Source organism: Leucoraja erinacea, chromosome 34, assembly GCF_028641065.1.
Source record: "Leucoraja erinacea ecotype New England chromosome 34, Leri_hhj_1, whole genome shotgun sequence".
Lineage (NCBI taxonomy): Eukaryota > Metazoa > Chordata > Chondrichthyes > Rajiformes > Rajidae > Leucoraja > Leucoraja erinaceus.
In genome coordinates, this window is record NC_073410.1 from 1,125,949 (window position 1) to 1,152,428 (window position 26,480).

Here is a 26,480-nt window from a genome sequence, read left to right on the forward strand (position 1 = left end):
TGTTGCCTGATCACAGCTGGGAAGAAAGCAGTTAACAGCGTGAAATATGTAAATAATTAGCTGTGGTGGAGGGTTTATCACGACATCAGTTGTCTTCTAACATTAATAATCATGTGCCACTTCCTGTGAGCTAATGGTCTCTTTATGAGGCTCACACCTCACCAGAGATGGTGCAGAGGTTAGACTTGTAAAGGATGATGGCAGAAATCACTTCCTGCTACAAAACTACGACTGCTCAGCCTGTTTAAAGTGCTGCCATGTGCCATGTCAGTGGAGCTTGCAACTAATGGGCACATCAGAAGCAGCTAGCTTTGCAAATACAAGTGCATGCGTTACCTTTGTGGGACTTAGATGTTTCAGGCTGATAACCTGGTATGGTTTCCACAGTAGACTTATTTATCTCCCAATCATTGGTGTGTGGCTCCAGGTTGTTGAACAGGAAGTGAAAGCACCGTGTAACAATATCTTGGATTTAACTTGTTAAAATATCACAAAAGTAGAATGAAAGAAACATTCAGACTCAGCTATATAAAGGCAGGAAGCCAAGGCTTAGTTAAAGAGGTGGGCGCTGAGGGGGGCTTCAATGGAAGAGAGATCAAGGTGTTTACAGGTAATTCCAGAGTTTAGTAGCTAAGCTAAAGATCTGGCTAACACATGGGGCAATTGGAAAGCCACTGGAGGGCAGTATTACAGATTTTTTTTAATCACATGTACCAAGGTACAGAGAAAAGCTTCTTTAGCACGCTAGCGAAACAGATCAGATGCACCATTCATGGTCACAATCAGTTCAAACTCATACAACAGGTAGAGAAAGGGGAAGATACATAGTTCAGAATATAGTTCTCAGCATTGTGGCGCATCAGTTCCAGAGTCTAAGTCCAATGTCCGCAATGGGGTAGAGGTGAATCAAACAAGTTTATGGAAGGACCGTTCAGAAGCCTGATAATATTCAGTCTCCAAATCTGAGGAAGGACATTATTGCCATAGAGGGAGTGCAGAGAAGGTTCACCAGACTGATTCCTGGGATGGCAGGACTGTCTTATGAAGAAAGACTGGGTAGACTTGGTTTATACTCTCTAGAATTTAGGAGATTGAGAGGGGATCTTATAGAAACTTACAAAATTCTTAAGGGGTTGGACAGGCTAGATGCAGGAAGATTGTTCCCAATGTTGGGGAAGTCCAGGACAAGGGGTCACAGCTTAAGGATAAGGGGGAAATCCTTTAAAACCGAGATGAGAAGAGCTTTTTTCACACAGAGAGTGGTGAATCTCTGGAACCCTCTGCCACAGAGGGTAGTTGAGGCCAGTTCATTGGCTATATTTAAGAGGGAGTTAGATGTGGCCCTTGTGGCTAAGGGGATCAGGGGGTATGGAGAGAAGGCAGGTACGGGATACTGAGTTGGATGATCAGCCGTGATCATATTGAATGGCGGTGCAGGCTCGAAGGGCCAAATGGCCTACTCCTGCACCTAATTTCTATGTTTCTATGTTTCTATCTATAACAGAGGGGAAGAAGCTGTTCCTGGGGCTGGTGGTGCACGCTTTCAAGCTTCTGTACCTTCTGCCTGATGGGAGCCCAGAGTCCTCAAAGAATTGTATTAGATTAAAGCACAAAGTGCCAGAGTGACTCAGCGGATCAGACAGCATCTGGGGTGGGAATGGGCAGATGTTTTGGGTCAGGACCCTTCTTGATTCCAGCAACTGCAGTTCCTTATGTCTACAGTATTAGTATAGACCAATGTATTGTCATATGCATGAGGGTACCTTGAAATTCCTTGTACACATGAAGTTCATAGACTAAACACTATATACACAGGAATGATGAATATGGCAATAAATACAATGCTGAGTACAACACAGTACAATAGTGCAACATCCAAGTAATGCAAAGAATATTAAAGCACAATGAGCAAAGTAAAGTGAGAGTTTGTGACAGGGTCTTGATGATGAGGGTGGGAACAAGGTAATTGGTTCAGGGGCCCGTTAGCAGGTGGAAGATGCTCTTGTTAAGTCTAGATGTTTGGGCTTTCAAGCTCCTGCATCTTCTCCCAGAGGGAATGAGAGAGTAAAGGGGAACTGCCGGGGTGGCGGGCATCGTCTGTGATGCTTCCATCCTTACTGATGCACTGCTCCATGAATGACTGGATGGGCCTGTGGGCTGAGCTTTTTGCCTGGTATAGCATGTCTGTAGTACATTAGTGGCTATATTTCCCAGCTAGAGTGACCCAGCTGGGTTCAGGCAGTTGAGAAGCTGGAGGTTTATTGGTCGCCTGGTCTACTGAGGTTTTACGATGTTAAATCCACCCGGTTGCAACAAGGTGTATTCCCTTCCATGGTATAATTCGAGACACACATCAGTGATTGGATGATAAATTAGCTGTCAATAAGTCTGCTGCTGAAACCATATCAGGTTATCTGTCTGCATTCACTGAGGCCAATAAAAGATAACTACATGTACTTGTCATTTGCAAATGAACTGCATCTGATCTGAGCTCCAGTAAATGTCATTTCTCCAAACCTGGAAGAGTTCAGTGATGTGCAGAATATATAGCAGTGAGAAATGGCCTAAATACAAGCTGCAGAGTGGTACAGCTGCTGCCTTGTAGAGCCAGAGGCCGGGGTTCGATCCTGACCTCGGGTGCAGTCTGTATGTAGTTTGTACCTTCTCCCTGTGACCACGTGGGTTTCCTCTGGGTGCCCCAGTTTCCTCCCACATCCCAAAGACATACAGGTCTGTGGGTTGATTGACTTCTGTAAATTGCCCCTAGTGTGTAGGGATTGGATGCAAAACTAGTGTGGAGTCGGTGGGCCGAAGGGCCTGTTTCCATGCTGTATCTTTCAATCAATCAAATCCTATCACAAATAGATCTCTCCAAATGAAGCAGAAGGAACCAGGAGAGCAAGTAAATAGTTCCCTGAACATGGTCACACAGGTAGCATGGTTCAGGTGAGAGGAGAAAGATGTATAGAAACCAGAGAGGTAACCCTCTCACTCGGAGAGAGGTTGGTGTAAGGAACGAGCTACCGGGGGAAGCAGTTGAGGTGGGTACAACAACAGCATTTTAAAGACATTTGCATAGGTGCATGGACAGGAAAGGTCTAGAGGGATATCGTCCAAATACGGGCAAATGGGACTAGCTTAGATGGGGCATCTTGTCAATACTGTCAGTATTGACAGGTGGGGCCGAAGGGCCTGTTTCCATGTTGTATGACAGCAGTGGGCCAAAACAGCAATCCAGCCAGACTTTAACAAGCCCAACCTTCTTCTTATCGAGTCCACATACAAGGTTAGAAGTTGTTCAGCCAGAGCTGGGCATCTGCATACAATGGTGTCTGTCTTGTTGCTTCTTGTGCATGTGGTGGGAACAGGGGGCGCAACGTGAACGCTCTTTCCTTGACCTCAACAAGCCCAATAAACGCTGGTCTGATCATGTTACCCATGGCCCAAGAATGACATCCCAATCCAGACTGCTTCTCAAGAAGTACTCATGAGTTAATCTTTCTCAAGCTAAATTATCCCTCATCGCTGGGTTATGTCACAGCCACAGGGAACAGGACTCCATCTGCCACAGAGAGGTGTTCTTTACATTTAAAAGTCAGATCTCTGGTATGTTACATCACTGTATATATTTAACCATGAGGTCAGAAATCCACAGATTGCTCGATACTCAGTATCAGGGATTTATTGCTGAAATGCACAAATCCATTCACGCATGCTGCTGGCTTATATAACTCCCCACTGTGAGATGACTTCAAACCCATTGCCTGTAGGTCAGTCAACCCTTGCATGGAGGTTGGGTCAGCATGAAGCTTCAATAAGGGGTGAAACAAAGGTGTCTGCAACCATTGGGTGCATTTCATTTGGACAGCGGTAGAGTTGCTGCCTCACAGCAGCAGAGACCCAGGTTCAATCCCGACTACGGGTGCTGTCTGTGCGGAGTTTGTACGTTCTCCCCGTGACCGCGTGCGTTTGCTCCGGTTTCCTCCCGCACTCCAAACACATGCAGGTTTGTAGGTTAATGGTCTTGGTAAAATTGTGCATTGTCCCCAGTCAGTGTAGTGTGGGGTCATTGGGGTTGGAGGCCACTGTCTCTAGTGTGTGTGTAGTGTACAGGGTGATCACTGGTCAGCTTGGACTCAGTGGGCCAAAGGTTCTATTTCTGCTCTGTATTTCTAAACTCAACTAAATCCCATCAAACAACCTGTTCGAAATCTCGACCCGAAACGTCGCCTATTCCTTCTCTCCAGAGATGCTGCCTCACCCGCTGAGTTACTCCAGCATTTTGTGTCTACCTTCGATTTAAACCAGCATCTGCAGCAGTTCTTTCTTACACATTAATTGTAATCATGTATAGTCTTTCCGCTGATTGGATTGCACACTGTAAAAAGCTTTTCACTGTACCTCGGTACACGTGTCGACTAAACTAAACCTAACATTTCTTTACGATGAGATACAAGGGACTGGAGAGCTGAACACAATATGCTGCAGGAACCCAACAGGTCAAGCAGCATCTGTGGAGGGAATGTAACACTTGCTAACAGTTGCGGTTAGATACAGAAGCAAAAAAATTAATGAAAACCAAAATATCCAGCAAACAATGACCTTCCCATGGGTACCTGTGATGGTCAATGTTCCCTCTGGACTGCACACCTCCCAGGACAACTCCACGCTGAGGTTTAACTCACAAACCCCCGACTCAGGAGGCTGGTCAACCTCCGACCCATGTTCCCATTCAGACCAATGATATGTGATGGGGCATGACAGAGAGAAGGATGCTTGTGGAGTTTACATCTACATCTAGGAGAACACGTTTTACAATATAAATAGCTAACCATTTTACACAGAAGTAAAAACGAATGTCTTCTGCCAGAGGGTTGTGAACTTTTGGAACTCTCTACTACAGAAGTTGTGTAGGTGGAGCCAATGCAGATATTCAATATATACAAAACACAAAATGCCTGCAACGGGGTAGAGATCTGCAGAACAAAATGCTGAAACTCAGCGAGTTCGGCCCACCGAGTCCATGCTGACCAATGATCACCCCGTACACTACACACACAAGGGAAGGGCCCCCTCGTAACCCAATGACCCCATACACTGGGGACAATGTACAACTTTACCAAGACAATTAACCTGCAAATCTGCATGTCTTTGGAGTGTAGGAGGAAACAGGAGCACCTGGAGAAATCCCATGCAATCACGGGCATGTGTGAAGAGAATGTACCGATGATATTTTGGGTCGGTACAGAAGTCCGAGGAATGGTTCCAACTTGAAACCTCCTCTGGCTTTTCCCTCCACAGACGCTGCCTGACCCATTGAATTACTATGAAGCTTCTGGACAGTGCTTGCATAAGCTAGGGTGCTATTTGATTCACCTCGACCCCATTGCAGACAATAGACTTTGTCTATGGATCTAATGCTCGACAAATGCTGAGAACTATGTTCTGCACTCTGTAGCTTCCCCTCTGTTCTATGGTACTTGGGTTTGGCCTCATTTCATTTATGCATGGTATTATCTGATCTGCTTGGATCCCATGCAAGACAAAGCTGATTTGCTACACCTCGGTATACGTGCCAATTGTAAACATAATCCTCCAGCACTTCTTTTTACCCCCTCTATTAAACACTACCACCATAACTCAGCTTGCATTTGAATACCAGCTGTACAGCTCCAGACTTTTGGCAATTCTGCTTTTGGTGCATTGATATTGGGGTGTCAATTCTGCAATAAAATATTGAGCTGCATCATAGTCTATTTTACAGCAGTTGTCACAATATCAAAGGGACACAGAGTGCTGGAGTAACTCAGCGGGTCAGGCAGCATCTGTGGAGAACATGAGTAGGTGACGTTTCACAGAGTGCTGGAGTAACTCAGCGGGTCAGGCAGCATCTATGGAGCTAAGGAAGGCAGTTTCGGGCCAAACCCTCTGGGTTTCGGCCCGAAACGTTTGCCTGAAGGTAAACGGTGACCTTAGCTCACAGATGCTGCTGCACCATTACTCAGCGGGTCAGGCAGCATCTGTGGAGAACATGAGTAGGTGACGTTTCACAGAGTGCTGGAGTAACTCAGCGGGTCAGGCAGCATCTGTGGAGAACATGAATAGGTGACGTTTCACAGAGTGCTGGAATAACTCAGCGTGTCAGGCAGCATCTGTGGAGAACAGCAGCTGGAGTAACTCAACGGGTGGAGCTAAGGAAATAGGTAACGTTTTGGGCCGAAACCCTTCCTGGTTTCGGCCCGAAACGTTGCCTATTTCCAGAAGGGTTTCGGCCCGAAACGTTGCCCATTTCCTTAGACGGATTTCGGCCCGAACTCACGTTGCCTATTTCCTTAGCTCCATAGATGCTGCTGCACCATAACTCAGTGGGTCCGGCAGCATCTGTGGAGAACATGGATAGGTGACGTTTCAGAGCAGGATTTTTCCTCACACCGATATCATTCCTGGTGTGAATTTCCAGCCCCTGTCTGTTTGCTGCTGGGGAGAGCAGGGCTTGCTGGCACCTTTTATGGACAGATTATGTTGAGTATTCTTTTCGCTGCCCAAGGAAAGACTAAGCAGAACACTAAATCCCATCTAGAATTATCTCCCCCTTCCCCCCCCCCACACTGTTGCCTCATTTGGCTTCAAAAACATGCACAGAAATAGGAACGGGCCACATATTGCAATTTGTTTTTTTTATATTCGCAGAACTGAAGCTGTGCTTATTAGTTATCATTGATGTCATCCAACAGAGGCTGGTGTTTCCAAGCTGAATAACGCAACCAGCAGTTTACAATTGGAGCCATGTGCAAATTCACAACATTGCTTCATCCGCTGCAGAAACCCACACCAGTGATGCAAACAGGGATGGCTGATGCACGTATAGAAACCTGAGCTATCAATTCACAGCATGACACACACACACACACACACACACACACACAGTGCAAACATTATGATGCATCATAAAGGGAGAATGTTCTCCGGGCTCTTTGATCCCGGAATGATCGCGCTCGGGACTGAAAGATGTGAATGTAAATCAGGCAGGTATTGGCGTTGCTGGAGTCTTGTTAGGAGTTTGCACGTTCTCCCTGTGACCACGTGGGTTTTCTCAGGGTGCTCCGGTTTCCTCCCACACTCCAAATCCATACAGGTTTTTAGGTTGAAGATAGACACAAAATGCTGGAGTAACATATCAGATTTTTATTCCTGTTTCGGGTCGAGACCCTTAACGTCATCTATTACTTTTCTCCAGAGATGCTGCCTGATGGGCAGAATTTTGCAGATGCTGGAGAATGTATACTTGGGAATGTATACTTGCCATAGAGGGAGTACAGAGAAGGTTCACCAGACTGATTCCTGGGATGTCAGGACTTTCATATGAAGAAAGACTGGATAGACTCGGTTTGTACTCGCTAGAATTTAGAAGATTGAGGGGGGATCTTATAGAAACTTACAAAATTCTTAAGGGGTTGGACAGGCTAGATGCAGGAAGATTGTTCCCGATGTTGGGGAAGTCCAGGACAAGGGGTCATAGTTTAAGGATAAGGGGGAAATCTTTTAGGACCGAGATGAGGAAACTTTTTTTCACACAGAGAGTGGTGAATCTCTGGAATTCTCTGCCACAGAGGGTAGTTGAGGCCAGTTCATTGGCTATATTTAAGAGGAAGTTAGATGTGGCCCTTGTGGCTAACGGGATCAGGGGGTATGGAGAGAAGGCAGGTACAGGATACTGAGTTGGATGATCAGCCATGATCATATTGAATGGCGGTGCAGGCTCGAAGGGCCGAATGGCCTACTCCTGCACATATTTTCTATGTTTCTATGAATCAGGCTGGGCTTTAAGCAAGGGATTCATTGAGATCTTACAAATTGGCAGAGCTGACTTCGACAGCTCAAACTGCTCTGTTCCCTCAGCACAAACTGACTGACCTGCTGATATTTCCCAGAACATTCCATCTCCTCCCATTCAGTTTGGTTCATTGTCACGTGTACCGAGGTACAGTGAAAAGCTTTTGTTGCGTGCTAACCAGTCAGCGGAAAGACAATACATGATTACAATCGAGCCATTTACAGTGTACAGATACATGCTGTGGGAATGACATTTAGTGCAAGGTAAAGCCAGCAAAGTTCGATCAAAGATAGTCCGAGAGTCACCAATGAGGTAGATAGTAGTTCAGCACTGCCCTCTGGTTACACAAAAAAGCTGGAGAAACTCAGCGGGTGCAGCAGCATCTATGGAGCGAAGGAAATAGGCAACGTTTCGGGCCCAAACGTTGCCTATTTCCTTCGCTCCATAGATGCTGCTGCACCCGCTGAGTTTCTCCAGCTTTTTTGGGTAACCTTCGATTCTCCAGCATCTGCAGTTCCCTCTTAAACACTGCCCTCTGGTTGTCCAGTTGCCTAATAACAGATGGGAAAAAACTGACCCTGAATCTGGCAGTGTGTGCGTTTTCACACTTCCGTACCTTTTGCCTGATGGGAGAGGGGAGAAGAGGCAGTGGCCAGGGTGCGACTGGTCCTTGATGATGCTGCTGGCCTTGTCGAGACAGCGTGAGGTGTAGATGGAGTCAATAGAAGGGAGATTGGTTTGTGTGACGGTCTGGGCTGTGTCCACAATTCACTGCAATTTCTTGCCGTCTTGGATGGAGCAGGTCCCAGACAAAGCTGTGTCATTATCCTGCAGCACTGGTTGCAAGGGGACATTGCAGTTTAATAATACATTGGTCCGGCCACATCTGAAGGACTGCATGCAGTTTTGACCACCTAGGTTTCATTTAGCTTTATTATTGTTGGCATGGAATGGGATAGAGTGTAAAGCTTTGGTTTTGCTTGTACTCTCCATGAATACAATCAAGGCAAACTCCAGTACAACAAGTAGAGAGAAGGGATAGATAGAGTGCAGAATACAGTTCTCGGTATTATAACATAACAATTCCAGGGAAAAGTGCAATGTTCCCAATGAGGTGGGCTGGAGGAACAAGGAAACATGGTGGAGTAACTCCACGGGCCAGGCAGTATCCCTGGAGAACTTGATACTTCAAGTTAAATAAATCAATTATCATACCACTGCCCAAGCGAAATATGAGATGCTGTTCCTCCAATTTGCTCTGACAATGGAGGAGGCCCAGGACAGAAAGGTCAGTGTGGGAATGGGAGGGGGACTTAAAGTATTTGGCAACCGGGAGATGAAGATAGGCCCAGGCGGACTGAGCAAAGCTATCTCACATTGCTGAATATTTACTTATTATTTTACTGATTATTATACATTTAGTTGTTTGTGTTCTTGTGCTTAAAGGCCAGTAAAGATACAGCAAAAAATGATTTAATTGTTGCATGGCTGGTGTGTACGATCATTTAAATACTCGAGACTCTTCCAACACTTAATAAGGAAGGTGTCTCAATTAAGGCAGACTAATGTTCAAGGTATGTAATGGGTTAGGGTATAACTATTTCAAAGAGAGTGATTCTATTCTGTTATTAATTATAACATTCAGCTCAGTTCCCCAGGAGTTCAGGTGAGTGGGCAGATTATTATTAAAAGAAATAATCAGGACATTTGAAAAGATTGTGTGTCTCAGATCGGCAGAGCTACGCAGGAGAGAGCTCTAAATGGAGTCCTTGAAGCAAAAAGCGAATCGCAGCTCTGATCACCAAGGGCTGGAAAGAGTGAGATGTTGCAGCTCGACAGAGCAGATGATTTCATTGCCGCTATTTGCAGCATCTCTGGCACGGCATCTGCTATATTAATTGAGAATCCAAGGTGAAGGGCAGAGGACCATGGTGTGGGACGGAGTGCCTCTGGTGAAGAGGATAAATTAGGATTAGTGAATGAGTGTAAAGAGTTGTTGAAGTGTAGCAAAGCTCTGGAACTTGAAGCTATGCCAACCCATCAACACCTGATTGGTGCAGGCGAGAACAGAGAGGACAGTACCCAGGGATGCACAAATCACCTCATATCTTCCCTTCCACCTCTATTCCTTCCTCAGGCTTCACAATTCCCAACTCCTCTAGCCTTTTCTCACACTCCTCTGGCTTCTTTCCAACAATTTGCCTATCAAACCCTCCCCCCCCCCCCCCCCTCACCTGTATCCACGTATCACTCTCCAGGCCACCTACCTCTCTTCAAGCTTAACCCCCCCCCCCCCCCCCCCCCCCCCACCACCACTCCGACCCACCACCGCAATCTGAAGAAGAGTCCTGATCTGAAACGTCACCTATCCATGTTCTCCACAGATGCTGCCTGACCCGCTGAGTTACTCCAGCACTCTGTGAAACGTCACCTATCCATGTTCCTCCACAGATGCTGCCTGACCCGCTGAGTTATGGTGCAGCAACATCTATGGAGCGAAGGAAATAGGCAACGTTTCGGGCCGAACCTTCTGGAAATAGGCAACGTTTCGGGCCGAAACCCGGAAGGGTTTCGACCCGAAACGTTGCCTATTTCCTTAGCTCCATAGATGCTGCTGCACCCACTGAGTTACTCCAGCACTCTGTGAAACGTCACCTATCCATGTTCCCCATAGATGCTGCCTGACCCGCTGAGTTACTCCAGCACTCTGTGAAACGTCACCTATCCATATTCCCCACAGATGCTGCCTTACCCCCTGAGTGAGTTACTCCAGTACTCTGTGAAACGTCACCTATCCATGTTCTCCACAGATGCTGCCTGACCCACTGAGTTACTCCAGCACTCTGTGAAACGTCACCTATCCATGCTCTCCACAGATGCTGCCTGACCCGCTGAGTTATGGTGCAGCAGCATCTATGGAGCGAAGGAAATAGGCAACGTTTCGGGCCGAAACCCTTCTGGAAATAGGCAACGTTGCCTATTTCCTTAGTTCCATAGATGCTGACTGACCCGCTGTGTTACTCCACCCGGAAGGGTTTCGACCCGAAACGTTGCCTATTTCCTTAGCTCCATAGATGCTGCTGCACCCACTGAGTTACTGCAGCACTCTGTGAAACGTCACCTATCCATGTTCTCCACAGATGCTGCCTGACCCGCTCAGTTATTCCAGCACTCTGTGTCTTTCTTTACTTCAAAGTTTAGACAGACGCAAAGCTGCTAACTTCAGGTAGAAGTTGGACAGACTTGGATTGTTTTCTCTGGAATACTGGAGGTTGCGAGGAGACATGTTAGAAGTGTATCATATTACGAGAGGCAAAGACCGTCAGAGTTGTTGAATGTAAATACCCTGTCAAGCCTCATTGGGATCTTATACATTGAGTAGGTCACCCCTCATTCTTCTAAACTCCAAGAAATACAAAGTGCCACTCTTGGTCAGACAACCGTGTGATCCCAGGAATTAGTGTGGGGATTCTCCTTTGGACTGCTTCTAATGCTACTGTATTGTCTAAGGTAAGGGCACCCTACTGTGCATGGTATTCCAGGTGTGGCCTCACCAATGCTACATGCAACTGGAACTAACCTCCCCTATCCTTCAGCTCCACCCTCTACAATTAATGTCCACATGCCCCCTTTCCCCCCGAACTACATGTTGGACCTGCCTGCTTCTTCATTTGTGTCCACCTTCCATGTTTCAAATGTTGACATCGCTGTAATCGCCCATCCTGAAAAGGATGCAAGCTTCTGGTGACAATCAGTGGGAGCCATCACTTGCTGAAATAGATGATGATTGGTAGCAGAATTAGCTCAGGATACTTGCAGCTTCCAGCTCCATGACGTGGACACTTCTGCTATGGGGCCCCTGCCTGCTAACATTTGGTGATTCATGTATTGGATCATCTCAATCCCTCTGACCTTCACAAATCTGCAGTCTCTCTCCATCATCTATAAATTGTCAGCTATTTGCCCAGTCTCTCCATCTATCTCCACCCTGTAGCAGTCACAATGGCCTCATTACAGCAACTCCTTCCAACTATATTTGTATCCAAGCAGACTGACATTTAGACAAAGTAGTTAACTATAGTTTTAGAGATTCAGGCCCTTCGGCCCACCGGGTCCGTGCCGACCAGTGATCCCCACACACTAAGATTATCCTACACCCACTAGGGAGAATTTACAATTTTACCAAAACCATTAAGCCGACAAACCTGTACGTCTTTGGAGTGTGGGAGGAAACTGGAGATCCTGGAGAAAACCCACATGTTCACTGGGAAAATGTACAAACTCCGTACAGACAGCACCCGTAGTCAGGATTGAACCTGGGTCACTGATGCTGTAAGGCAGCAACTCTACTGCTGCGCCACCGTGCCACCCAAAACTATAAATATCGAATTAACTGTAGATGGCAATGGTTTTGTTAAAGACTTACTTCCTAAACGTTAATCATTTCCTGGCTAGTTTTTCATTCAATCCATATCTATCAATCCACAATGGCTACATGGGTTTTGCATGCTATCCACAGAAATCAAATAATACTATATATAAATATAACCAAGTCATGTCATAAGGTCATAAGGGATAGGAGAAGAATTAGGCCATTCAGCCCATCAAGTCTGATCATGGCTCAATCATGGCGGATCCATCTCTCATTCCTAACCCCATTCTGCTGCCTTCTCCCCGTAACCTCTGACACCTCCACTAATCAAGAATGTACAGTATCTATCTGTGGTAGCTCTGATATCTCTGATACAAACACAAGTACAATAGGTAGAGCAGAGGGGAAGATACAGAGTGCAGGATCTAGTTCTCAGCATTGTAGTGTATCAGTTCCAGAGACAAGGTCCAATGGTGTGTAGAATTCTTAGACGTAACCCAGGAGAAGATCAAGAGAAAGAAAATCAATCCCGTTCTATTATGATCGCGTTTCCATGAGCTGATCTCCTCAATTATTTAAATCATAATCAAATTGGATTGAATTGTTACATTTATTAGTTTCACTTATGTTCTTCCTGATGCGGAGCTGAGGGAGCAACACCAGTTGCCATGGCAAACTCTCTGCAGCAAGAACAGAGCACTTAGTGAGGATAATCTAGGGTGGAAATCCCACACAGCTACACTCACTACTAATGCCCCTGTCACACTTAGGAAACCTGAACGGAAACCTCTGGAGACTTTGCGCCCCACCCAAGGTTTCCGTGCGGTTCCCGGAGGTTTTTGGTCAGTCTTCCTACCCGCTTCCACTACCTGCAACCTCCGGCAACCACCTGCAACCTCTGGGAACCGTACGGAAACCTTGGGTGGGGCGCAAAGTCTCCAGAGGTTTCCGTTCAGGTTTCCTAAGTGGGACGGGGGCATAACTCATGGCAGAGGCCCAGCCACGCCCTCCCTTCACCACCTCCAGTTGAAATTCCATTTGGAATATTTTGGAGGACCAAGAAGAACCAAGAACCAAGCTCTCCCTCTGTGCAGGGCAACATACAAAGCCTTGCATCTACATAACACCAAACCACGACCTCAAGATGTCCAATGCATCTTAAAACCAATGGAGCATTGACGAATGTACAGTCGAAACACTGCAACACTAAGTATCAACAAAAAGCTGGAGTAACTCAGCGGGACAGGAAGCATCTCTGGAGAGAATGAATGGTGACGTTTCAGGTCGAGACCCTTCCTCAGACAGCCAATAGGTATACAGATACATCACATTGCATGAGGACTGATACAGTATTGAATAATTGAGGGATTTCCACTGAGACTCTATGACTCCTCTAATCTTTCACAATATTCTGTGGGAACACTTGCTCTCTGCTAAATGAAGAGGTGATGCCTCTAATTCCCACAAGTTGGTACTGAAGCGTATTGGCCTTGGTCTCTCACCTTATTTTCACCTTAAACTATTCTCTATCGTTTATGAATCCCCTCCCTTAGGAAAAAGACACTGCATCCGCTCCATGCATTTCCTTTCAGATTTTAAATCCTTCTATAAGATCACCCCTCATCCTCCTGTGCCCCAAGGAATAAAGTTCCAGCCAACCCAAACTCTCGCTATTGTTCATGGTCTCATGTCTTGGCAACATCCTCGTAAATCCCCTCTGCATTCTCTCCTGCGTAATGAGATCCTTGCTGTAGCATGTTGACCAGAACTGAAGGCAATACTCCACGTGCAGCCCCACCAGCATCTTGTGCAACAAACATCACATCCCTTCTGTACTCAATTCGCTGTCTGCTGAAGCCCAGCACGTCAAATGCAACACAGACAAGACAAGACCGTCTGAAAAACAAGTCTCCGTGACTTTCGACTGAGAGGTGAGAATGCGAGCATCTGAGCTACGAGGGAGACAGATTTATGCACAGCGGGTGAGGCAGCTGCCTGGCCTAAATTTGGACAATTAGTCAACCGATACTCTATATATCTACAGAACAATTTACAATGACTAAAACATTTAGGAGATTTGAACAATTCATCATTTCAGAAGTATTTTTGCTGTTCTTTGAGGGGTCATAGTCATCCAGCACAGAAACAGGCCCTTCGGCCCAACTCACCCATGTTGCCCAAGGTGCTCCATCTACACAATTCACGCCTTCCTGCATTCCCATCCCTCTAAACCTTCCCTATCCCTGCACCTGTCCAAGTGTCTTCTAGAACCAGTAATAATGCCTGCCTCAACCACCTCTTCCGGAAACTCGTTCCATACACCCACCACCCTCTGTGTGACAAAGTTGCCCCTCAGGCTCTTATTAAAACTTTCCCCACTCACCTTAAACCTATGACCTCTGGTTCTTGATTTCTCCTAGCCTAGGTCAAAGACTGCATTCACCCTATCTCTTCCAATATTGAGACATTGAGGCAAAGCCCTCTGCATATAAAAGCCCATGCTAGTACCCCCTGGTCTATTATCTTTTAACCAACATTGATAAAACAGACTCACTTATTTTTGACACGGTTTAGTTAGACCCACGAGATTCTATCCCACACCAGATTGTCTGAGGAGTCTTCCTTGAACAAAGAACAAAGAGGGACCCGGCATGTGGGGTGTAGAGGGGGGGGGGGGGGGGGGGGGGGGTGGGGCGCAGAGAGAACAGAGAGAGACTGGTGGTGGGATGGGGGGGGGGGGGAAGGAAGAGGGACTATGTTTAACACTTTTGTAACTTTATTGCCACCCTTTACTTGCAAACAAAGAACCTCACTGTACCAACTACAAGTGACAATAAAGTATCAATCATTGAAACATAGACAATAGGTGCAGGAGTCGGCCATTCAGCCCTTCGAGCCAGCACCATCATTCAATATGATCATGGCTGATCATCCAGTATCAGTACCCCGTTCCTGCTTTCTCCCCATATCCCTTGATTCCGTCAGCTCTAATTGGCCTCCACTGCCTTCTGTGGCAGAGAATTCCACAGATTCACAACTCTCTGGGTGAAATAATCACCTCTTTGGGTCAACCAATCCCATTGAGCAGAGGTCCATTCAACCATTGCCTGAGTGAACTTATTCTGACACTGAACAAGTTCACCTTCAGATACACGCTGCATCAAAGGCTCAGCTACGACAACTCATTTGGGTTCAAGTAATGGAGACACAACGAACTGCAGATGCTGGAAATTTGAGCAAAACACAAAGTACTGGAGGAACTCAGCAGGTCAGGCAGCATCTCTGTAGGGTATGGAGAGGCGATGTTTCAGGTCTGGACCCTTCCTCTGACTGATGGAGTGGGAGAGAAAGCTGGAAAATGGAAGTGAGGGGAGGGGGAGAAGAAAACGTGACAGGTGAGGTCCAGAAAGTCTGTAGAAAGGTCCTAACCCGAATCGTCACCTATTTCCTTCGGTTCTCCAGTTTCCTCCCACACTCCAAAGCCACACAGGTTTGTAGGTTAATTGGCTTCGGTAAATTTATAAATTCTCCCTAGTGTGTAGGATAGCGCTCATGTACGGGGTGATCACAGGTCGGCGGGGACTCGGTGAGCTGAAGCGTGTGTTTCCTTACGGTACCTCTAAAGTCTAAAGAATCTGGTGCGCCTCAGGGTTCAGTGCTGGGCCCGTTACTGTTTGTCATCTTTATCAATCATTTGGATGAGAACATACAGGGCAAGATTAGCAAGTTTGCAGATGATACAAAAGTGAGTGGTTTTGCAGATAGTGAAGATGGTTGTGAAAAAATTGCAGCAGGATCTGGATCAATTAGGCAAGTGGGCTGAGGAATGGTTGATGGAATCTAATGCAGAACAATGTGAGGTGTTGTATTTTGGGAAGTCTAACATGGGCAGGGCCTACACAGTGAATGGTAGGGCTCTGGGTAGTGTTGTAGAGCAGAGGGATCTAGGAGTACAGGTGCATGGTTCCTTGAAGGTGGTGTCGCAGGTACAGTAGATCGGCTGGTCAAAAAAGCTTTTGGCACATTGTCCTTCATCAGCCAGAGTATTGAGTATAGAAGTTGGGAAGTCATGTTGCAGTTGTATAAGATGTTGGTGAGTTCAGTTATGGACACTGTGTTATAGGGAAGATGTTGTCAAGCTGAAAGGGTTCAGAGAAGATTTACGAGGATGTTGCCAGGACTAGAGGGTCGGAGCTATAGGCAGAGGTTGAGGAGGCTCGGATCTCTATTCCTTGGAGCGTAGGAGAATGAGGGGTGATCTTATAGAGAGTTTCTCGCCCAGAGTAGGTGAATCAAGGACCAGAGGTGAAGGGGAAAAGATTTAATAGGAATCCGAGGGGTAACTTTTTCACACAGAGGGTGGTGGGCGTATGGAACAAGCTGCCAGAGGAGGTAGTTGAGGCTGGGGCTATCCCAACATTTAAGAAACAGTTAGATAGGTAGTTGGACAGGACAGGTTTGGAGGCATATGGACCAAATGCTGGCAGGCGGGACTAGTGTAGCTGGGACATGTTGGCCGGTGTGGGCAAGTTGGGCCGAAGGGCCTGTTTTCACACTGTATCACTCTATGACTCTAATGATAACGACAAGAACATGAAGCACCAACCACAATCTCTAGATTTGCTGCTTTTAGTTTGAGCTGCTCATTGTTCTGACACATGCATGGATTTAATATGTTGGTCATATTATAGCATTAGATTCAACTGTTGAATGTATACAATTGGTGCATCTTCCAAGCAATCAATTCCATCTTGTATTAAAAAATTACATTTCACACAATGTCCCCCTTGTGATTAAGTATCTAATGTAGATCCTAACAATTAATGACAAAATTAATTACATCCACGGCCCTGTTGTCATCTTGACCAACAGGTCTCACACCAGATCTTGACTTCCTGAACAACAGACCACTCGCGGCAGGTCAATAAAAGGATTCTCAACTCCAACCGAAACAGGACAGCGAGCGTTATTCAACCAACGTGGCCTTGGACTTGTTCCCAACAAGTAATGATTTTGCTCGGCCTTTGCAGTTGGCTGCTAGGCATCAAAGTCAGAGACAGAGATTGTAATTCCTGTTCAGCTTTAAGACTCTGGAGTCATTGCCCTCGCTCATGTCCAGACTGCGAACATTCAAAGGTTATTATGACAGAGGACGTGAAGGGAATTTTGTTGGCCATTCTGCAACATTGTCAGCATCAGACACGTGGTGACTCTTGTGTACTGTCTAGGTGAGTTTGATGTACGGACTGTTCCAGCTGCTACGGTCAGGCAAACGCCTCCGTTGCCATGCGGTGAGAACGGAGAGGTTGAGAAGGAGTTTCTTCCCAGAGGCAATTTGGACTGTAAACGCCTATCTCACCAGGGACTAACTGTACAGAACATTTTTCCTTCCATTATTTATTATGTAAAAGAATATGTGTGTTATGATTGTGTTTATAATTTGTTTGGTTGTTTTGTTGTTTGTCTTTTGCACAAAAGTCCGCGAGCATTGCCACTTTCATTTCACTGCACATCTCGTATGTGTATGTGACAAATAAACTTGACTTGACTTGTATGATTTTACCAAGTTGTACACAAAACAACAGTTGTTCACTGTCCCTACAGTAGCCTGGTACACGTGACTCTAAAGTATCATGGAACCATTGAAACAGGACATTATGACTGACATTTAACTCATGTCCCAGACACATCCATGGGAACAATATAACACTGTGAGATAGATAACCAGACAATCACGGATCTATCACGTAGACGAGGAGAGTAAATAAAAACATAATAATCACTTAAAATTGGAAAAGGTTCCATTATAGTCTGTGAGGCCATAGGGTGTATAAATGTATAATTATGTAGAGGGACAGAATATGCAGCTCATCCAGATTCCTCTGCTATTTATTAAGATCATGGTTATTCCTAATATAATTTAAACAATCTATCATTTTCTATCACAGTAATCTTCTACATACATGGTGATCACCATTTTTCTTATGTATTCCACCACCCTATGGGAAGGGAGTTCCGAAGACTCTTGACCCTCAGAGAGGAAAAAAAGTTTAATCTTGTTCTTAAATGGACAGACCCTTATTTTCAAGCAATGACATCAAGCTCGAGACTTCCCCAACAAGAGGAACATCCTCCCCACAATGACAGAACCATGTAGGATTCTATGTTTCAATCAAAAGTCTCCTTTCTCTCCTCTGGACTCAAGTGGATACAAGCCCATTGTGGGATAAAAACAGATACATGGAGACTTGTCTAATATTACGCTTGTTGTGGACTAACATGGAGGTCAGGGCGTATCCTTGTCCTCCACTTCCGCCACGTGGCCATGCACCTTTTGGTCCAACATTGCCTTCTGGCACCAAGCCACAAGGAGTATTTTCTGCGATTTGACCTAATTCAAGCACTTTGAGTAACGTTTACGACAGCATGAATTCTTCATCACTTATCAAAGCAACAGTTTTCAGTTTGCTGCAAAGCTTGAGTCTAATGAGAGCTCACACATGTTTCTATCAAAGTCCAACATCACCCTGTGTGTTCTTCACCACAGAGTAAACTCTGTCGTTAGTTAGCCTGCACCTCACATTCATTGCCACATAAAAGCTTAGTACAAACTGAAAACCTGTTTTAAAGTGCCCATACTTCAATGTAATAGCATATGTGACACCAACACAAATACACCAAAATAATTACACAAACGCACAATATTTGATCAAATGTCACAAAGATTACTTCAGCTAACCAGCACCTACTGTAGCTGCCACCTGCTGCTACGATCATTCCTGTTCTTGCCTCAATCTGTGCCATTCTACACTCTTGTGTTACATCCTGCTGTACACTGACCCTCCACTCCCACGGTGAAGGGAAACATTTTAAGCAAATTCATCTTAAATACCTAACTTATTCCACGACAGATTAGAAACCAGACTACTTGCACTGGAGTATTTTGTTTTCTATCTGCAGTGAAAGGTTTATGCATGAGTGCCAAAGTCTAGTGGAGAATTGGAATTTCAAAAATAAAATTGTACCTAAAATTGACAGAGAGAGAAACTTACCATCAGAGCTTCCTTCCCATTAATAGTTAAAGTGCCATCATTCCTAATCCTTCCTCGGCATTGGTTTTCTGGGGTGTTGTTTGACTTTTCATTCAGTTCGGAGCGACTGTGTTGAGAGCAAGTGATTCCTTGTTACTCTGGCTGTGCCATCTTACCAGACTAAAGACAATTTGAAAGGAAGGTTCTTGCCAAACTTCTGGAAGTTCTTGGGTGATCTAGCAGTAGGGAGTGAAAGATTGCAAGGGGGAGGTAGCTTCAGGAAAGGGAACCGAAATAGATCTCCTGAAAGCAGAAACCAAAAAGAGTTGATCAGACACGGGAGCCAATGCGGGCGAGAGGTTGAGTATCACACAGATGAAACAAACACCATCATCAGCTATTTTTATATTTGGACAACTATTTTGACGACCTACTTACCCTATTAGAATGAAAGCCTCGGATTGAATCAAACATTAAACCACTCGCGTGGAAAATCCCTGCCTCAGACGTGGTTTCTTTCCTAATAATTTGTTTTTGTGCTCTTTAAAGTGAGCCCAAGCTTCCCACACAAGCAGCACATGATCCCTGGGCACATCTCTGCACCATAAATAGAACGCTTGCATCATCGGGTCAAAATAAGTTTGGTCACACCATGGGCTGAGTAACAGTCATCAGCTGAGACCAGGTCTGAGCTTTCCAGTATAGTACTCCATCTCGTCACCTCGCTGAGTGAATGCAAGGGGCTTGTGCCCTTCCAGATGCTTCAAGTCTACCCTAGTTCAGTTTAGTTTATTGTCACGTGTACTGAGGTACAGTGAAAAGCTTTTGTCGCATACTACCCAGTCAACCAGTCTGAAGAAGGGTTTTGGCCCGAAACGTTGCCTATTTCCTTTGCTCCATAGATGCTGCTGCACCTGCTGAGTTTCTCCAGCATTTTTATGTACCAGCAGAAAGACTATACATGATTACAATCGAGCTGTCCACAGTGTACAGATACATGAGAAAGGGAATTATGTAAATAATGTTCTTAGTGCAAGATAAAGCTTGTAAAGTCCGATCAAATGTAGTCCGAGGTTTTCCAATGAGGTAGATAGTAGCTCAGGACTGCTCTCTAGTTATTGGTGGGATGGTTCAGTGGCCTGATAACAGCTGGGAAGAAACTGTCCCTGAATCTGGAGGTGTGTGTTTTCACATTTCTGTACCTCTTGCCTGATGGGAGAGGGGAGAAGAGGGAGTGACTAGGGTGAGACTGGTTATGCTGCTGGCCTTGCGGAGGCAGCAAGAGGTGGAGATGGAAGGGAGGTTCAGTCCTCCACTAACTCCAGTAACAAGTCACTGCAGTTTAAAGGCCCTGGCTTTCAAACAAATGAACAAACATGTATTTTTAATTACAGAAAGCTGTTTTTCGTCATGAACCCTCCCTGTTCTTCAGATTTGGATCTCAAGGCGATTTGCCACCGTAACTGCTGGCAACTGGGCCTGGTAAATATTTATGGGGCATTTCTCTTTTAAGAAATCCAGACACTTGCTTCTCGATAAAGAACGCCAGAAGATGCGTTGAGGATATCTCCAGTAAGAGAACAGCAGGTTTCCCAGCCCTCTGCTCACTGGAGTAAACCCCTCTAGGCTTACATGCAAGCAATACTATAATAGGCGATGGATTCTGTGGCTAGGTTCCCAGGAGCCTTCTGCGCAGTGACCTCACAGTTGCGTGTGATGGACATTAACACATGCCGTGTGTTGGGGAGGGAGGGAGGGTGACGGGGAAAAGATCAGACACCAGCTACTGATTCAGGAAGGAAGGCAGACATTAACCAGTGCACTGCCACACCACAGAATCACAGGCAGCTTGGTCCTCACAACATTGATAGCTGCTCAGGGTCCGTTAGCGGCACGGTGGTGCAGCGGTAGAGTTACTATCTCACAGCGCCAGAGACCCGGGTTCAATCCTGACTATGGGTGCTGTCTGTACAGAGTTTGTATGTTCTCTCCTTGACTATGTTATTTCTTCCCTCACTCCAAAGACGTACCGGTTTGTAGATTCATTGCCTTTGGTAAGTTGTACAATTGTCCCTAATGTGCATTAGATAATGTACAGCTTGATGCTGGTTGGCGTGGACCTATTTTAGTCCACGCCAACCAGGACCCATGGACTGAAGGCCCTGTTTCCAGCCTGCATCTTTAAAGTCTAACATCGAGTGGGTGATAATATTAAACTATACGTGCATTTACATAGCAACAACTTTGGAAATATGTCCCGAGGGCCTTTGTCAAGAAACGAGGGAAACATCTACTGTAGGAGCATGACCCAAAACTGCAGATGCCGGAATCTTGAGCAAAATACAAAGTGCTGGAGGAACTCAGTGGGTCAGGCAGCATCTGTGGAGAGTAGAACTGAGCTCTGATGACAGGCAGCTTTAAGTCAGTCTAGGGATTGCTGGACTAGCTTGGTTTGATTTATTATTATTGTCACATGTCGGTGCTTTTTATAAAGCCACTAGACCAAGTGGGACCCGTTGGGCCCCGTTCCCACAGTGTAATATTCCACCACTCACCCGTTCCCCCAACGTAATATTCCACCACTCACCCGTTCCCCCAATGTAATATTCCACCAATCACCCGTTTCCCCAACGTAATATTCCACCACTCACCCATAGCCCCCCATGGGAGGCCTGGTCTCCCAACGCATCCCGTTCCCCCAACGTAATATTCCACCACTCACCCATTCCCCCAACGTAATATTCCACCAATCACCCATAGCCCCCACGGGAGGCCTGGTCCCCAAACGCAACCCATTCCCCAACGTAAGATTCCACCATTCCCCTGCCTCCCCCAGCATTTCCCCTGGGGCACCTTTTTCACCGGGAGGATAGTCTGTATCTGGAACTCACTGCCAGATGAAGCTATTTATGTGGATACAATTATGATAAATAAGTAGAAATTCGGACAGATCTATGGATAGGAAACATAAAGTTCTGTGGGCCAAATAAAGGCAATCTAGCCCAATATGCCAACTTGGTTGGCATGGACAAGATGGGCCAAAGGGCCTGGTTCTGTGCTGTACATCTCTATGACTCTCCTGATCAATGCAGCTAAACATCTGAATGCCAACACAATCCACCAGCATCACTCAGGGCAAATTCACTCTCCGATGGTCCCAACCCAAAACGTCAACTGTCCATTTACTCCACAGATGCTGCAGACCCACTGAGCTCCTCTTCACTTTGTGTTCTGCTCAAGAGTGCAGCCTCTGCAGTTCCTTGTACCTTTGTTCTCCAAACTGTTTCCCCTCTCATTCATTCATTCATTCATCACAAACCACTGTGGAGATTTTACCAAAGATGAGACCTATCAGTACTGTTTCATCAGCTTCCTGTACTTGCTAGCAGTCACGTACAGAAACCTGTTCCAGGCAGCACAAAATACCCGAACCTTGGTGCGTTACCTTTCTCATGGGTTTAGAATTAGTTTCAGAAAAACAGAATGGAAACAGGCCCTTCAGCCCACCGAGTCCTTGCCAACCATCGATCAACCATTGACACTAGTTCTGTTATCCCACTTTCTCATCCGCTCCCTGCGGTGGGAGATTGCAACCTTCACCTGGTCCGCCCTGTTTCGACAAATGCAATCAACCCAGCGTTGCACAATCAAATAAGATCAAATAGAACAAGTTGTCCTACAACTTTAGTCTGTGCACGCCATACGCTAGAAGAATAAGATCCACTCCCTACACACTAGGGGCAATTTACGGAGGGTGAATTAGCCTACAAACCCGCACATCTCTGGGATGCAAGAGGAACCAGAGCACCCAGAAGAAATCTGCGCAGTCACAGGGAGAACATGCCAACTCCACACAGGCAGTACCCAAGGTCAGGATCGAACCAGGGTCTCTGGTGCCATGAGGCAGTGGCTCTGCCAGCTGCTCCACTGTGCTGGGAGGTGTCGCTGGTCTGGTCCTCTGTATCCCAGTGCAGAATAATATTAGCAGCAGGAGCAAGGCACACGAGCCTTAGTGCAATGCAAACTCAACCAGGTTGGACACATGTAAACAAACCGGGGATTAAAAGGGTTGGAAACTGTAGACATGACGGCAAGAGTGGAGGAGGGGTGAGACTGGTCAACATTCAGAACATAGAATAGGCCCTTCAGCCCACCATCTCTGTGCCAAACATGATGCCAAGACCATCACATTCACCTGCACATTAGCCATAACCCTCCACCCCGTACATAAGCCTCTCCAAAAATCTATTAAAAGCCACTCCACCACCACCCCTGGCAGCACGTTCCAGGGACTCACCACCCTCTGTGTAAAAAAACATGTGCCATACATCTTTAAACTTTGCTCCTCTCTCTCACCTTAAAGCTGTGGCCTCTAGTGTTGCACTGTTCTTACATTGGGGAAAGGGTTCTGACTGTCTACCCCATCTATGCCTCATATAATTTTGCCTACTTTTGTCAGGTCTCTCTGCAACCTCTGGCGTTCAAGAGAAAACAATCCAAGCCAGTCTAACCTTTCCCTGTAGCTAATACCCACTGTAGCTAATCCAGGCATCAGTTGACAGGGAAGTAGAGGTTCAGGTTTCGTGCTATCAGCTGTACAGAGGTATGGTGAAAAGCTTTGTTTTGCATGCTATCCAATCTAATCAGATAATACTATACATACATACAATCAAGTCAAACTCCAGTACAACAGGTAGGGGAAGATACAGAGTGCAGAATATAATTCTCAGCATTGTAGCTCATCTACTCCCCAGACAAAGTCCAATGTCCCCAATGGGGTAGAGGTGAATTGGACAGTGTCCTAGCTTATGGTGGGTCTGGTCAGGAGGCACAAGGAACTGCAGATGCTGCAATCTGGAACAAAATGCAAACTGCTGGAGGATGCCAGGCAGCATCTGTGGAGGGAATGGACATCAGTCCGAAGAAGGGTTCAGGCATGAAACGTTCATAAGGGTTAGGAGCAGAATTAGACTATTCGGCCCATCAAGTCTACTCCACCATTCAATCATGGCTGATCTATCTTTCCCTCTCCACCCCATTCTCCTGCCTTCTCCCCGTAACCCCTGACACCAGTCCCACCACAGATGCTGCCTGACCCACTGAGATCTTGCAGCACACTGTGTTTTTAACCTTCCGGCCTCTTGGGATTGGGGGTGAGGTGGGGGGCGTGGGAGGGGTCACTTGGAAAACAGTAACCCTGTGGTCCCCGAGGCGTTACTGGCTGGGTCCATGCCAGCCCTCGATAAGGTTCAGATAAGGTTTGGTCCTTTGAGCAGCTCCAGCGCTTGTGACTGGTGCTGGCTCGAAGGGCCGAATGGCCTACTCCTGCACCTATTGTCTATTGACCTTGTATCGAGACTAACCCGCCAACAATGTGTTACAAACCGGTCATCTTCTGCACGGATAGACACAGAATGTTGGAGTAACTCAGCGGGCCAGGCAGTATCTCTGGAAAGGAGGAATGTGTGATGTTTCAGGTCGAGACCCTTCTTCAGATTGACTTGGTTTAAACCAGCATTTGTAGATCCTCCCTACACGTCTTCTGCAATGGGGACAGTTGTACCATGGTAGGAGATCTTCACCTATTCCTTCGCTCCATAAATGCTGCCTCGCCCGCTGAGTTTCTCCAGCATTCCTGTCCACCTTCGATTTTTCCAGCATCTGCTGTTCTTTCTTAAACATCTTCTGCACGGAGACGGTGTGTTGGCACAATTTGCACAATTGCCATATAACCTGGCGCAGCTCGAAGAAAAATGCAACAATAATATTATTATCACCTCTGCAAATAAACACCGCAAGGTATTTTTTCTCGCGTCGGCGCAGGTGCAGTGAATATTTCCCCGCATGGAGCAGCAAATTGTGCAAAGCCAGCCCGGTTGTGGCGAGTGCGGACAGCGCTCACCTGTAGCCCCGGAATCCGCTGCTCCGGGCCCGGGCTGTACAGCGGCACCGCCCGGGAACCGCTCGCCTCCTACACCCGCGTCAGCTTGCGGCGATGCAGCGGAGACTTGCGTGGTGCGGGGCGGGCGGGGAGGGAGGGAGGGAGGGAGGGGCAGGAGATTGTTCCCTGCCAATCCCGGCGGGATGTTACCTCGGTCAACCTGGCCCGGGATGAACCGGTACAGCTCCCCGGCAGAATGAAGCTGTGTTATGTTGGTGGTCACTCGCCTTACATGGTTACACTGGTGGTCTCTCATCTTTGTACATGAGGGGCAACTCTTCCACACAGAGGGTGGTGTGTACATGGAACGAGCTGTCAGATCAGGTAGTTGGTTTGGACCCATGTTCTCCAGAGATGATGCCTGACTCATTCAGTTACTCCAGCACTTTGTGTCTTTCATGGTATAAGTGTCTGGATGTTCAGGAGTCGTGTGTGAACACAAACCTCTTTACCTTCCTGAAGATAGACTCAAAATGCTGGAGTAACTCAGTGGGACAGACAGCATCTCTGGAGAGAAGGAAGGGGTGACCCTTCTTCAGACTGTATCACCTGTCCGACAGGTATCTGTTGTACAGTTCTCAACCTGCAAAAGGTTACTTCTTCTTGCGTATGGCATGCAACTTGTTCTATCTGAAGAAGGGTTTCGGCCCGAAATGTTGCCTATTTCCTTCGCTCCATAGATGCTGCCCCACCCACTGAGTTTCTCCAGCAATTTTGTCTACCTTGTTCTATTTGATCTTATTTGATTGTGCACGCCGGGTTGATTGCATTCGTTGAAACAGGGCGGACCACGTGAAGGTTGCAATCTCCCGCCCCAAAGGGTTCTCAGTCTGAAGAAGAGTCTCGACCCGAAACATCACCCCTTGCTCTCCAGAGATGCTGCATGTCCCACCGAGTTACTCCAGCATGTTGTGTCCATCAAAGGTTAGGAGGAGGAACTTGTTAGATAATTTTCATACTTCTATAGTGAGTAACTTTTCTTAATTATCTCTTAGTGCTTTTTTTATTTTAGGTGAATGATTAAAAAAGAATGCTTAATTGTAATATCTTTAAATGTCGCTGCCAATGGATATGTTAAACATTCAACTCTGGACAAGGTAAAGATAACATTTAAACTTGTGTGAAAATTGCATGAAAAAAATGCTTTTGTAACAAGAAAAAAATTGCAATACATTGTAAATTTAAATATTTATTGATTACAATCTATTACATGTGGAATTACAATGTACATGTATAAAATAGTTTTCTTGAGTCAAACAGGCCCTTCAGTCCCTGCGTACACATCGAGCCCTGTCAGAGTGA

The 26,480-nt window shown here is 46.2% G+C and overlaps 1 protein-coding gene across 2 annotated transcripts in view; it reads right to left on the minus strand.

Annotated features, from left to right (window-relative positions):
- LOC129712881 (cardiac-enriched FHL2-interacting protein) overlaps window positions 1-25,213 on the minus strand; it is a 36,756-nt gene extending 11,543 nt beyond the window's left edge. Inside the window, exons 1-2 of one of the 2 annotated variants that reach the window (XM_055661614.1) lie at window positions 25,140-25,213; window positions 19,259-19,540 (exon numbers count right to left, since the gene is read on the minus strand). The gene's annotated coding sequence lies outside the window, so the exon portion shown is untranslated. Of the gene's footprint in view, window positions 1-19,258; window positions 19,541-19,675; window positions 20,492-25,139 lie in introns of those variants that run through there. The other variant, XM_055661613.1, reaches the window with a different exon arrangement.
- Between the last annotated feature and the right edge of the window lie 1,267 nt (window positions 25,214-26,480).